The sequence below is a fragment of the Chionomys nivalis genome, chromosome 6, assembly GCF_950005125.1.
Source record: "Chionomys nivalis chromosome 6, mChiNiv1.1, whole genome shotgun sequence".
Lineage (NCBI taxonomy): Eukaryota > Metazoa > Chordata > Mammalia > Rodentia > Cricetidae > Chionomys > Chionomys nivalis.
In genome coordinates this window covers 68,394,374-68,407,152 of record NC_080091.1, presented here as the reverse complement: position 1 = coordinate 68,407,152, position 12,779 = coordinate 68,394,374, and the positions used below count along the sequence as shown (strand labels likewise).

The window sequence follows — 12,779 nt, the reverse complement described above, 5'->3', positions numbered from 1 at the left end:
ATGCCTAGAGAGCAAATTCTTTTACCCCAATGACTCATCTCCCAGCCCTAGAATTCCATTTTTAAGTTGCAGTAAATACAGATAGATAGCTTGCAGGTTCCTGTTCCATTTATCTGCATTATCATTTCAATAGTACGACTACTTTAAATTCATTTAGTTCTTCAGTTATTAGCTTCCAAATAACAAATTGATAGGTTTATATTGAGATTTCTTTTTTGTTTCTTTACAAGTTGTGGTGGTTAGTTTTAGTTGTCATCTTCACGGAATCTAGATTGCCTGTGAGGTGATCCTCTGTGTACTGTGTATGGGGGGTTATCTTGATGATATGATAGTGTACTTAAGCGACCCCAAAAACTCCACCAAAGAACTCCTACAGCTGATAAACACCTTTAGTAATGTGGCAGGATACAAGATCAACTCCAAAAAATCAGTCACCCTCCTATACACAAAGGATAAGGAAGCAGAGAGGGAAATCAGAGAAGCATCACCCTTCACGATAGCCACAAACAGTATAAAATATCTTGGGGTAACTCTGACCAAGGAAGTGGAATATCTATTTGACAAGAACTTTAAGTCTTTGAAGAAAGAAATTGAAGAGGATACCAGAAAATGGAAGGATCTCCCTTGCTCTTGGATTGGGAGGCAATTTATAGATTCAATGCAATCCCCATCAAGGTCCCATCAAAATTCTTCACAGATCTTGAGAGGACAATAATCAACTTTATATGGAAAAACAAAAACCCCAGGATAGCCAAAACAATCTTATACAATAAAGGATCGTCTGGAGGCATTACCATCCCTGACTTCAAACTCTATTACAGAGCTACAGTAATGAAAACAGCTTGGTACTGGCATAAAAACGGAGAAGTCGACCAATTGAATCGAATAGAAGACCCGGATTTTAACCCACAAATCTATGAACACCTGATTTTTGATAAAGGAGCTAAAAGTATACAATGGAAGAAAGAAAGCATCTTCAACAAATGGTGCTGGCACAACTGGATGTTGTTGTTGTTGTTCTAATCATATGGTGAGGTGTTGCTCCTTACATTTTTTTGTATGTGACTTAAAAAAAACTTTTACTTTGTTTTTGTTTTTATATATGTGTATACCTCTGTGTGTGTGCCATATGTATGTACTAGGTGCCCATGGAGGCACATAGATAGATGAATGAGACATCTCTTTGGCTGCTAGAATTATTGTTTTCATTTGTTTATGAGTTGTTATTGATCGTGTGTATTTGACCCTCGTTTCCAGGGTTGACTCTGTTTCCTTCCTAAGTTCTTGACTGTCATTGCAGCTCCTCTACCACATACATGTCTGCTGGTCCTAGCGCATCATTCCTCTGAAGGTCCTGGGCAAGGCTTGGAAACTGGTGGCATTGGCGTAGAATGGATTTCAGAGTTCCCGTTGCCCTCGTGTGTTAACTGTAGATCTTTGTCTTGACCTGGGTGGTTTCTCTAGAAACATCTTCCCATCTCCTACCCTGCCAGTGCCCTGGGAACCTGACAGAGGAAGGGCTGCAGGGCTCTCCAGGCTGAGTGCAAATTTGGAGTCTGCCCCTACCCACTGCTGCTCCCCTCCCCGTGGCACCATGACCTACCACTGCCCCCCTCCCCGTGGCACCGTGACCCACCACTGGTCCTTGTCCTTGAGTCCGGATCCTCCCAGGATCCTTTGCCAGGAGCAAACCTGACTTTCTTCTGAGGGTAGAGAAGGAAAGTAGCATCTTCGTGATTAGGGAAAGGTATTGAAACTCTGCCGTTAAGATGGTTTGCAGGTGACTCTCCAGTCTACACAGCCACCCCATCTTTCCTCCTCTGATAGGCCCCATTTCTGGTGTAGCTGCACCTTGATATTTGTACGGGTCTGCATCCAGCTTCTTGACTGCTCTGATGGTAGATGTTTAAGTTTTCTCTGTCCGGGCTTTGAGGAGTCACTCATCAGGGGCCTGTTTGTTTTCTTTGTCTTCAAAATTATTTCTACTTCTTTTGTCTTCTTCCTTTCTTTGGCACCTTTTGTGTTCATTTCTGGCCCTGACTTTCTGGCATTTATGAGGAATTGGAGATGCATGCATCATTATAATCTCCCACACATAACCGAAATCGCCAGTTAATCAGCTTTTGAGGTTCACCACTACTTTGGCACGTGGCTGTCTGGCCCATTGAGGAAGGATTCTCGTGGTTAGTCTCCTCCTTCAGGTTTGTTCAGAGAATGTCACTCTCACTTTCAAAATGAACAGAGTGCTGGCATCCCGACTGAGGTGGTGTATATGTAATGGGGAGAAAGTTGGTTAATGCTACAAAATTCAAGTCTGTCGTGAGACCCAGCCATATGAGTAATGTCACAAGTGTCATTTTTCCAACAGTTTAGAATATGGCTTCTTTACCTTAGGGTTTTACAGAACGAACCACTGTCCCAGGTGGGTCAGTCTTTCTCAGTTCTACTCGTAGGATGAATTGAGTTGGAAGTTGGAACTCAAATTGGAAGAAATATTGTTTCTAAGGACTTCTGTCTCCAGTGTTGTGTTCTGTAAGGCCTGGGCTCCCATGAAGAACACCTCTATAGACTCATGGAAGCATGATGGGTAATCCTTCTCCATCAGTACAGTAAAATCTATTCAGAAGACAATGGTGCCAAAGGCTTTTATCACTGGGTATATAAACACAGCTTCAGGATCAGGACCAAGTGTCTTCTTTCATCTAACTTTCTTATCATCCTTAGAGACACATCTGAGCAGCAGGCTCTCTCTGTCTCTGTCCCTCTCTGCATGTGTGTGTACCAATACGTGTGTAACACTAATAGTTTTAAAAGGTCATGAATTCAAGAGGGAGTGGGGAGACATGGAAAGAGTTTGAGTAGAGAGAAGAAACTGATAATGAAGTAAAATTTGGTACTCACAAAATTATAAAAAAAAAATTTGAATTAAAAAAGAGACCCTAGCAAATTCTAGGCTAGTTATCAATACACTGTTCTAAAATAGAAGAAGAATGGGGAGTTTCTTGCAGTGTTTAATGTAATTAGGGTGCATCAAGGATTATTTGTTTTTACTATTGTAAAAACAAAACGGTAGTGCATTCCAATTTTAAAGGCTGTGATTCCTGCAGGGGTTGAGTATATAGCAACATGGCCTAGCTTCTGATAGAGAGCTGATAGCTCCTTAAGGAAGTCTATAGCTCCATATGGTGGGGCTATAAGCGGTCTCTGCTTTGAACACCTCGTGATCCCTGTTGGTACACCAAGGTTGAGAGTGCGTGGAGGTGCTGGGAGAAAGCGTTCCTGTGTGCTGACTCCTGTTGCCATTGTGACAGACTCACTCCCGGGGCATCTGTTTTGTGATGGAGCTTCCTAGAAGTGTCTCTGCACTAAGCAACGGGCAGGAAGTACTTCTGTCCTTAAAACCAAAATAGACAGTCTCCCTCGTTATCGTAGCTCACAGGCATGCAGTTTTTAATGAGATGGGCACATCCCTTGTGGTTTTCACAGATTTAATGATCAGATTATTTAATGCAGAGCTTAGGGGGAAGTGGCCATGGTAAAACAGATGATGGAGATGTTGCTGAAAGTTAAAATAACAACTTTATTCTCTTTCTGTGTTTTATTTTAAATAGATTTTTTATTTTTTATTTTTTGACAATTCTTAAAGAGACTTGCTTGTCTTATTTTAGTATGTTTTGGCAGATGTACATCCTTCTCAGGTTTTAACATCAGAAGACTATTTATTACCTGGGGACAAAGTAAGTCTTTTCAAGAAGAGTTAGGGGTGGTGTGATTCTACATAGTCCTGGCTGTCCTAGAACTCACTGTGTAGACCAGGCTGACCTCAACCTCACCGAGATCCTCCTGCCTGTGCCTCCTGAGTGCTGGGTTAAAGGCGTGTACTACCACCGCCTGGCAAGAATGGATTCTGTTGACCAAGAATAAGGATCTAGGGTAAGCATAATAGTGAACTCTTTTGCAAAGTACTTGAGACCTCTTTGATAAGAATGGGTACTGTTGGCCAAGAAAAAATGCTCAGGAGTCTGGGGGGATTTGAGTGAAGCCTGGCTCTCCAGATGGCAAAAGATCACCAGATTTTTAACTAATCCACTTCCAGCCTTCTGGGCCGAAACAGATGTAAATCTTTTCCATTGAAGAGAAAAACCTGGTTTCTCTAGTGCCGTTTGTAACCATAAGAACCTCTGACTCTCTAGGATAGGGTACATGAAGATGTTTCACACACTGCTTGGTAGGAGATATGCTCTGTAATAGTTGCTGCAAGGGTTATTCTTAAAGAGAGAAAACACCCATGAATTTTCTATAAAGAAAGAAAGACCTTCAGCTCGATGCTAAAGAAGAAACACAAACAGAAAAACATATTAGAGAACAAAAGCTCAAATCTGCAAGTAATATAATATTTATATTTCTTTTTAAGTAGTTAGGGGCATTTTATTTATTTGTTGGAGGAAGGCCACTTGTTTCGTTCCCAGACACTTAGCCCTGAAATAATCACACAGAAACTGTATTAATTAAATCACTGCTTGCCACATTAACTCTAGCTTTTAATTAGCTGACTCTTACATATAAATTTAACCCATTTCTATTAATCTGTGTATGGCCACGTGGCTGTGGCTTACCAGCTAAAGTTCAGCATCTGTCTCTGGCAGGGCTACATGGCTTCTCTCTGCCTCCGCCTCCTTTCTCCCAGCATTCTGTTTAGTTCTCCCTACCTAGCTCTGTTCCCCTATAGCTCTGCTATAGTCAGTTCCTTTATTAATCAATGATATTCACAGCATGCACATCATTTATTAGCAAAAAGCACTGTTTATCAAAAATATTTGGCTCAGGCTAGGTTACCGAAGAGCCTGTCTAAATACTAAAAATCATAATCATCACTGTTGCTGTTTGGAGAAGAGCATTGGGAGGATAGTGGGAACCACATAGGGCGGTGTTCTCTGTTTCTACTCTAGAGTTTCATTAGTGTTTTAATCTCTCACTGAGAGCTATGTAGAGGAGGCATTGTTTTTTTTTTTTTTTTTTTGGTTTTTCGAGACAGGGTTTCTCTGTGGTTTTGGAGCCTGTCCTGGAACTAGCTCTGTAGACCAGGCTGGTCTCGAACTCACAGAGATCCGCCTGCCTCTGCCTCCCAAGTGCTGGGATTAAAGGCGTGCGCCACCACCGCCCGGCCTAGAGGAGGCATTGTAAGCCCATTTCACAGATGTAGCTTCAAAAGGCTCGTAGCCCCCATGGCCTCTCACTAGTCCAGTGACAAAGCTCCCCAGGTTTCAAGTATGCCCTTGCATTTCCAGAGGTAGCTCACGGAAGAACCAGTGTTTCTGTTGTGCCACATCAAAGGGCCTGTGTTAGGCTTAGCTGTGTTTGTACTTCTTGACTTCAAACGCTGAAGGACTAATACTGGAATTTTCTAAGAAGGAAGAAGTAAACAAAGAAGGCATCTCAACTGCCTTGTGTGTTCAGTCACCTTGCACACTTCAGACCTTTTTAGTAGCTTGGTATGTTGAGCTTCGTTCTCTTATACTCAGTACTTTGGCTTTCAAGATCATTACTGAGTTGAAGGAAAGGGAAAGTTGGTGCTTCAGGTCACTCACTCTTCAGGGTGACAGAGGAAGTGGCCTGAAGAGGAAAGGCAACAAAGCATCCTTCCAGACCTAGCCACCACAGACAAGCCTGGGGCTAGAGGACACAAGCCCTGTGAAGCCCAAAGATTCCGAGACTTGCCACTGGCCTTTACCAGGTTGCCCCAGCCCTTTTCCCAGCAACACACATGAAGTGAGTCTCCCACTCGTCTCTGGTTTTGGCTGCAGGCTTTGGTCAATACCTTGCATTTCACTCTAGTTCTTTGTGTTAGACTTTGCAGCTGGTGAGTGAGCTTCAGTGGTCTTTCTGATTGTCAGTTTGTCCTGTGTGCCTCATGGTGGGAGAAAGCCAGCTCCTGTGGACCACGGAAGGCGTGTTCCTTCTCCTCGGAGCGCCTGTGCTCATGTTCCAACACAGCAAAATAATTAGTGGTGTCATTGATGACTGTGTGCTAGCAAACAATGATTAATCATACTTGGAATTCTCTGAGAAAAACATTAATCCTCTGTGGTTGAAATTAATCCCATTTAGTGCTGAAACTGGTTGTCTCTTCAATTATTGTGAAAATCTTGACCATTCTTAATGACTTACTCTTTGAGGTTTTTTTTTTGTTTGTTTTGTTTTTTGTTTTGTTTTTTTAAAGCAGAATTCTTACCATGTTGTAACAGCTGGGATGATGGTAGATTGTGATTTAATGAGTAACAGGATATGTTATTTTGAAGAACACAAGCCACCTTCTTGGTAGTTCATGCCACTATTCCTCTGACAAAAAAAAAATGTTTTTTGGGCAAAGCCAATATTGAAATTTTGTTTGCAAATTTATCTTTAAAGTCCGTATCACCAAATAGTTGCACAGGAAGACTATCCTGAAATAGTTAAGCGAGGACCAGTGGTAGCTTGGGGAGCTGTTGACATAAAGTATTTACTTTGAAGAGAATTCTTAGCATTTTTGCCCCATGTCAGCACAATAAGAATTTGCAGGAAGGGGGGCACATTAATGTACTTGTCAAGGATTAATGGCCTGCTGGAACATTTGTGGTAGGGAATATGTTATGGATAGTATCATAAATGCAGTAATTAAAAAACTGCACACTGAACACTTTGGACTGGCAGAGAAATTCCTTCCCTCCCCTGGCTTGCATTCAAGTGAGTGCTGTGTTGTTTATCTTGCTCCCTTGCCTTCTGGAGAGTGGAAAGGGGAATGCCCATCTCAAGGGGTTGTTTCTGGGCTGCCAGTGTGCTCCAAGGCCTAGTGCAAGCCCAGTGTGTACAAGCTGCTTTCCACGTGAGCCCTGGAAAATAGTGTGTTGGGGATGTATTGCTCACAACATATTATTTCTGATCACGGGCACAATGAGACCGGGAGGATAAAGTTACTTTCTCTCAGTCAGGGAAACAGACAAACAAACCTGTCATGTAGTACACACTAGTAAACTACCCTCCCTTTTCAAACCTCTGTTATTGAGATTATTTCTAGACAGATATTAGTGTTGTTCTTCTGTACACTATATGAGACGTGTTCCATAGGGTCTGCAATGCCTCGGAGCTCATGTGTTAAAAGGAAAACTAATAGAATTGCGAATATGTTAGGACAGAAACACAGGCTGCACCTGGGGTGGATTTTCAAGATAGTGAGTCTTGATGTTCTCCTTGCTGTTTATCTTGCGGTCCCCATGGGTTGAAGCCAGGCAGGTGGCTGTGAGGTTGAGCATCTGGGAGCAGTGGCACCACACTGCTAGAGTGATGAGCCTGTCCTTCAGAAGGACAACAAAGCAGGTGAGCAGATGTAGTCTTCAACTCCTGTTCCTTTGTGGGCTCGGAGTCTTTACGCCTCTGCTTATTTCCCATTTAAAGAGCATCATCCCATAATTCCGGCGACCAACCTTGTGCTATTTATTTGTGAACTCATAAAGACTCCCTTTTGTGTAAAATAATTGTAGTTGGGTGCGATTTACAGTGTTCCTTCGAGTCTCTCAGGGTAGGACAGCTGGACTGTTTCTGTTCTCACCGTTTAATTGGCCTCCTTACCCTTTATCTGGGAAAATTATTCAGTCGTATACTGGTTTATTGAATCATTCACATTTATTGCATGCTGACTGTCTTCTGTGCTCTAGGAATAAAAAAATGAATGACCCAGTTAGCGGCTTCTGCTGCTTTGATACCAGCTCTATGGCGGCTACCCGAGCACTTGGTTCTATGAGACTGTCACCATAGTGGTGGCCTGGATCGCATTTCTCTGTAGAATAGGCAAAGGACTAGAACAGTCAGACGCTGCTCAGGAGACTGCACGTCCGCTCCTCAAGGTGTTTTTCATTGTGTTCTGTTTCTAGCAAACATTCCTGCTTTTGCTGTTAGCATTGGGATTTATTCCAGTAGCTGAATTACTCCATGCATTCCTAACCCTGTGGGGAAAAGCCTGAAGTGGGGTGTGTATGGTCAGTTTTCGAGGCATTGGGCTAGGAAGTCTCCAGCACATGCCCCTGCCATCTCTACCCCACCCCCACCCCTGTCCCCTGCTTTATTTGCCAGTGTCTGCCTGTTGCTGCTTAGGTGGGTATCCTTTTAAGTGTTGGAATTGCTGTGGCTCACAAAGACTGGTGGATGGTGACAGAGCCCTGACTGTAGCTAGGGAACTGTAAGCAAACCTTGGGAATATGGGAACATTGGTGCCCAAAGCCTGAGGTTGTCTTAGGAAGCGCTTTCTTCCACATCATTCACCCATGCACTGCCTTAATTCTAGCAGGCAATGTACTTCCCTGCTTTGATAACCAGCTTGAGTGTTTGTTTACCTTTAAACAGGGCTGGATGGTTTTCATTGGAGACGGGGGCAGGGGTCACATACCAGAGACCAATATCTGTCTTTTCCACTGTCTTTTCTTGACAAAGAACTTATATGTGTGTGTGTGTGTGTGTGTATGTGTGTGTGTGTGTGTGCGTGCGTGCAGGTATCAATGTATACAAATATAGGGGACAGAGGAGGACATTGAAAAATCTTCTTCTATGATATTCTCTATCTCTGTCTGCCCCAGGAGTTGTAGATGAACCTGAAGCTTACTGTTTTGACTAGGTTATGCTAGTTGACCAGTGACCTAGGATCTGTCCATCCCCCCTCACTCCACCCCTACCCCATTTACTAGCACGTGAGGCCTTACCTAGCTTTTATGTCTGCGTTAGGGACTGAACTCAAGTCCTCTTGCTTTCACCCCTAGTGCTTTTTCTCAATGACCTGTCTTCCCATGTATCCTCAGGAATGGTAACGTCATTTGGTGTGCCTTCTCTAATATCCCAGTTCTGCTGTGGATGCAGTATAACCAGATTAGCCCTTATGCTCCTTCCAGTGTCAAGGGCTGTGGATTGTTCTTTCACGTCCAGTCTCTTCATCTGAGCTCCTGCCCACTTTCCTGCCTCTGGAGAGCTAATTCATCTTTTCTCCACGCCTTCCTTGCCATTGTACTGGTTCCTTCAATGCACAGCTCCCTGCATCTACTGGTCCTGAAGCTCTTACAAAATGGTCTGTCCCCTTACATGCTACTCCACGTGGCCTGTTGATCCTGTTCCCTGTCTCCTCCATGCCACTAACTCCACCCTCAGTCAAGGCTACCAGCGACTTTTCAAATGTCAGAATCAAAAGTATTTTTGTTTTTGATCTTCATTTGCCTCTGTATCCCATGGTGCTTCTTTGGAGACCTCTGTAGCCTAATTTTTGCTACAAGGGCGAGGTTGGCTTTCTGGTCTGACTTTGCTAGCGCCTGTCTCTTGGTACTAATGGTGTAGTCTTCTCTCTGCCCACAATCCTTCTGTGAATCTGTGACATTGTTTCTATGTCTCTGCCTCTCTAAGTGAGTTCCTTAATGCTTTTGCATTTTATTCTGTCTTCTTCTCCAGGCCTCAAATCTTCCTCACCTCAGTTTTTAAAGCTACAGACTGACCTTTTGGTCTTCCTATTACTTCCCTGGTGTTCTACACTTTAGATCTAAGGCCACCAGTCTGCATGGAGTTGATCGAGTTGTTCTCCCTGTGGCATCCAGATGTTTCCAAATGCTAATTTGTTTCATTCTTCCCTGCTCACTTCTATTTTCTCAGTCATCACCCTGCCTCTCCTGTCTGCAAGGTTGTAACAAGTGGACTGGCCTTGCTACTCTGCTTCCACCGAGCCCCTTTAGATCCACCTGGAGAGAGTAAACCCTCTGGAACCCACATCTGACCCAGTTATCTGGCAGCAACCAGGTCTAGTCAGAGATTTCTGAAAGAGATACAAAGTGGCCAGCCTGCCCGAGTCTTCTTCCCTGGTCTGATAACATGGGTGTCATTCTGTATGGGACCAAGAGCACTAAGCCATATGGTACAGTTTCTCTCCACTGCCTTTGCCTAACTCCAGCCCAGCCTTAGACATGTCAGACACCCTTTGTTCCTGGATGCCTTCTCTGACCTCTTCTTGTCTGGGCTAGAGCCCTCTGCTGGGTGGTAATCAAATCATTGCACTCACCCACCACCCTACAGGGCCCATTCTGTGCAAGTCCCTCAGCCCAGTGAACCACTGTCCTTAGAAACCGAGACGCTATTTTATTCATCTTGATGAGGAAAGCTTGACTTCAAGTAAAGTTGTAACCTGTGCTTTTTAAATGAAAAGTTAATGATAGTAAGTTCACAGAAATGTGTAAAAATGTGAATATTTGTTACCTTTCAAAGGGAGCACAAAAGGACCTTCTATACAGAATGTAATTGATGTGTGCAGAAGTGTTAGTGTCCCTCCCTCCCTCCCTCCCCCCCTTCCTCCCTCCCTCCCTCTCTCCCTTCCTCCCACTTTGACATGTAACCTCTCCAATTCAATACATTTTCTTCTTTTCATTTGAGTTCTTATAGTATTATTGGCAGGGTGTTAGTTCAGGTGTCACGGCAACAAGCTAAGCTGGTTCCATCCTTGGCATTGACTACGGAGATACACAATCTTCCCAGTGCTGTGGGATAGGTGGACTTTCCGTCCCTGACCAGGGATTCTTAGGTACCTGCCCTTTGGTCCCACTTACCGCAGGGGCCACATGCTAACTCTCTGCAGGCTCCATGCCCGCCTGCAGGGACAGAGTGATTCCTTCCCGCATGTAACAATGAATAATTCATAAACACGGTTATCTGGAAGGAGGTGGTCATCATTAGCATTTTAATGAAAAAAATGCGATCATTATCCTAAGACTGTTTTATTTCTACCTTTTTGTGTCCTCTCCTTCAACAGCTAGCCATCTCACTGTTTCCAGAGTCCTTGGGAGTTCCGGAGTCCCCTGGTAACGCGCTGACTGTCGCTATGGGCAGAAGGTACCCACAGGCTCGCCGGTGTCCAAGCAGCTCATGTATGTATGCCACCGTGCACGTGTGTCTTCTTCCTCCTTCTCTTCCTCTACCTTTCCTTCCTTCCTTCCTTTCCTTTCTCTTCTCTCACTGTAGAATATCCTAGAGCTCTAAGCTGGTGAACGCTCATAAGATATATATGAGAGTATTTAGAAACGTAGAAGAACGTTTTGTTCTCTGTTAAGGTTTTCATATCAGATAGTGACAAATGTTATCTTAATTAGTATTTTTATTGTAATCAAGTAGCTCGATCAGACCAGATGATGCTTTTGTATTTCAGTGTATCCATTCATATGTGGCCTTTAAAATGCTTTTTCTTTTCTCATCACAATATATAAAACATTTAAGACAATAGGAATGCCACAAATTAAAAGCATTTCCCAGTGACTGTTTTAATTCCATTAAAAAAAACAAAAACAAAACAAAACCCCAAACCCCACTCTGGTCCTAGAGAGGCCACAGCAGTGTGCCTTTGTTTTCTGTGCTTTGGGTAGAATGGCTTGGTGTGTGTGGGGGGGGGTCTCCGCGCTCACTGTAGGCAGACACACTGCCCTGGAGATGACTCTCCGTCTTTCAACACTGGCGCTCATCCAGCTGCTTTTGGGAAGTGGTCTGTTGCTCTTCGGATGGCCCTTTCCCACTGATGAATGTTGCTGCAGGAAGAGAAGGGACTGCCTCCCATCTGATGGTCTGCCCCTTTGTTGATGTCTTTGGCCGTCCTATTCTTCACTTCCTTTGATCTTCCAGCTGTATAGATGATTCATTTATTTTGTTACTTTCCTTTAGACTCTCTAGAATGTTGGTCCTGGTCAGGGAGGCGTTGGGATGTCTCCCCCACACTTGTTTTGCTCCTATAGTGATATTTATTTATCTTCACCCTGCAGCCCCATTTCCTACAGCTCAGGTTTTGTTTTCTTCCTAGAAAAGTTAGAAACCTCTTCAGGCGCTTGTAGAGTCAACCTGGTCATTAGAAGCAGTGGTGTTTTAGAAGCCGTGGGGATGGACTGCTCCTCGTAATAGCAGAGATTCCCATCAACCACCAGCAGCAAGCCAGCAGCACTGGGGCAAACAGTGACCCCTCGAAGAGCTCTGCTATTGCTGGGTGGATGGGATGGCTCAGTGATCAGAGCAGCCACAGGGTGACTCAAACCATCTGTAACTCCAGTCCCAGGGGTCCTTGTCCTCTTCTGGCCTCTGATGATACCAGCACACCTATGGGTGCACATACATACATGCAGACAATCACCCATACACAAGAAATAAGTCTTTAAGAACATAATTAAAACAAGAAGTAAAATGAGCTGCGTTAGAAAAGAGCATCGCCAGGGTAACACGTGTACCTGGGTGCTGTAGAGGGAGACAGACGGACACATTGTGGCCAATGTCTGTGGGAGCTGAGGGTGGATTTCTATATTTTTAAACTTTAACATTTTAAGTGGTTATGTAAGTACCTATGTAATCTCTATTTTATCCCTTACCCTCAAAGCTGAAATAATCTGTGATCTTGCTGGGGGTGGGGATCCTTACCCTTTCTGTAAGGGGACACTGAAATCAGGGCATGCACACTGTTGATCCACGTGCCTTGGTAGGATCTGACATTTTCTTCTTGGCCTGCACAAATGCTATTTTCACGGGGTCCACTCAAAAGTGTTGGGAGAGGGATTCTTCCTTCAAAATTCTTACAGTTCTATTGCTTGGGCTCTGAGAAGAGCGGTGAAATAAATCTAGACAGGAGACTCGTGTTTGTGGAAATGCTTTTTCCTCACCGTCTGGGAACAGAGACGCCACCTGTGATTTTCTCCAACATACTATGCATTCCATGTCTCACAGGCCTGTACTGCCCGTGACTTTCAAGGAAT

At 43.9% G+C, this 12,779-nt stretch overlaps 1 protein-coding gene across 10 annotated transcripts in view; it reads left to right on the top strand.

The window, feature by feature from the left end:
* The window catches only part of Apbb2 (amyloid beta precursor protein binding family B member 2), a 311,966-nt gene that overhangs the window by 115,078 nt on the left and 184,109 nt on the right, over positions 1-12,779 (top strand). For all 10 annotated transcript variants that reach the window (XM_057771510.1, XM_057771509.1, XM_057771505.1 and 7 more), the window contains exon 3: positions 10,808-10,922. The gene's annotated coding sequence lies outside the window, so the exon portion shown is untranslated. The remainder of the gene's footprint in view (positions 1-10,807; positions 10,923-12,779) is intronic.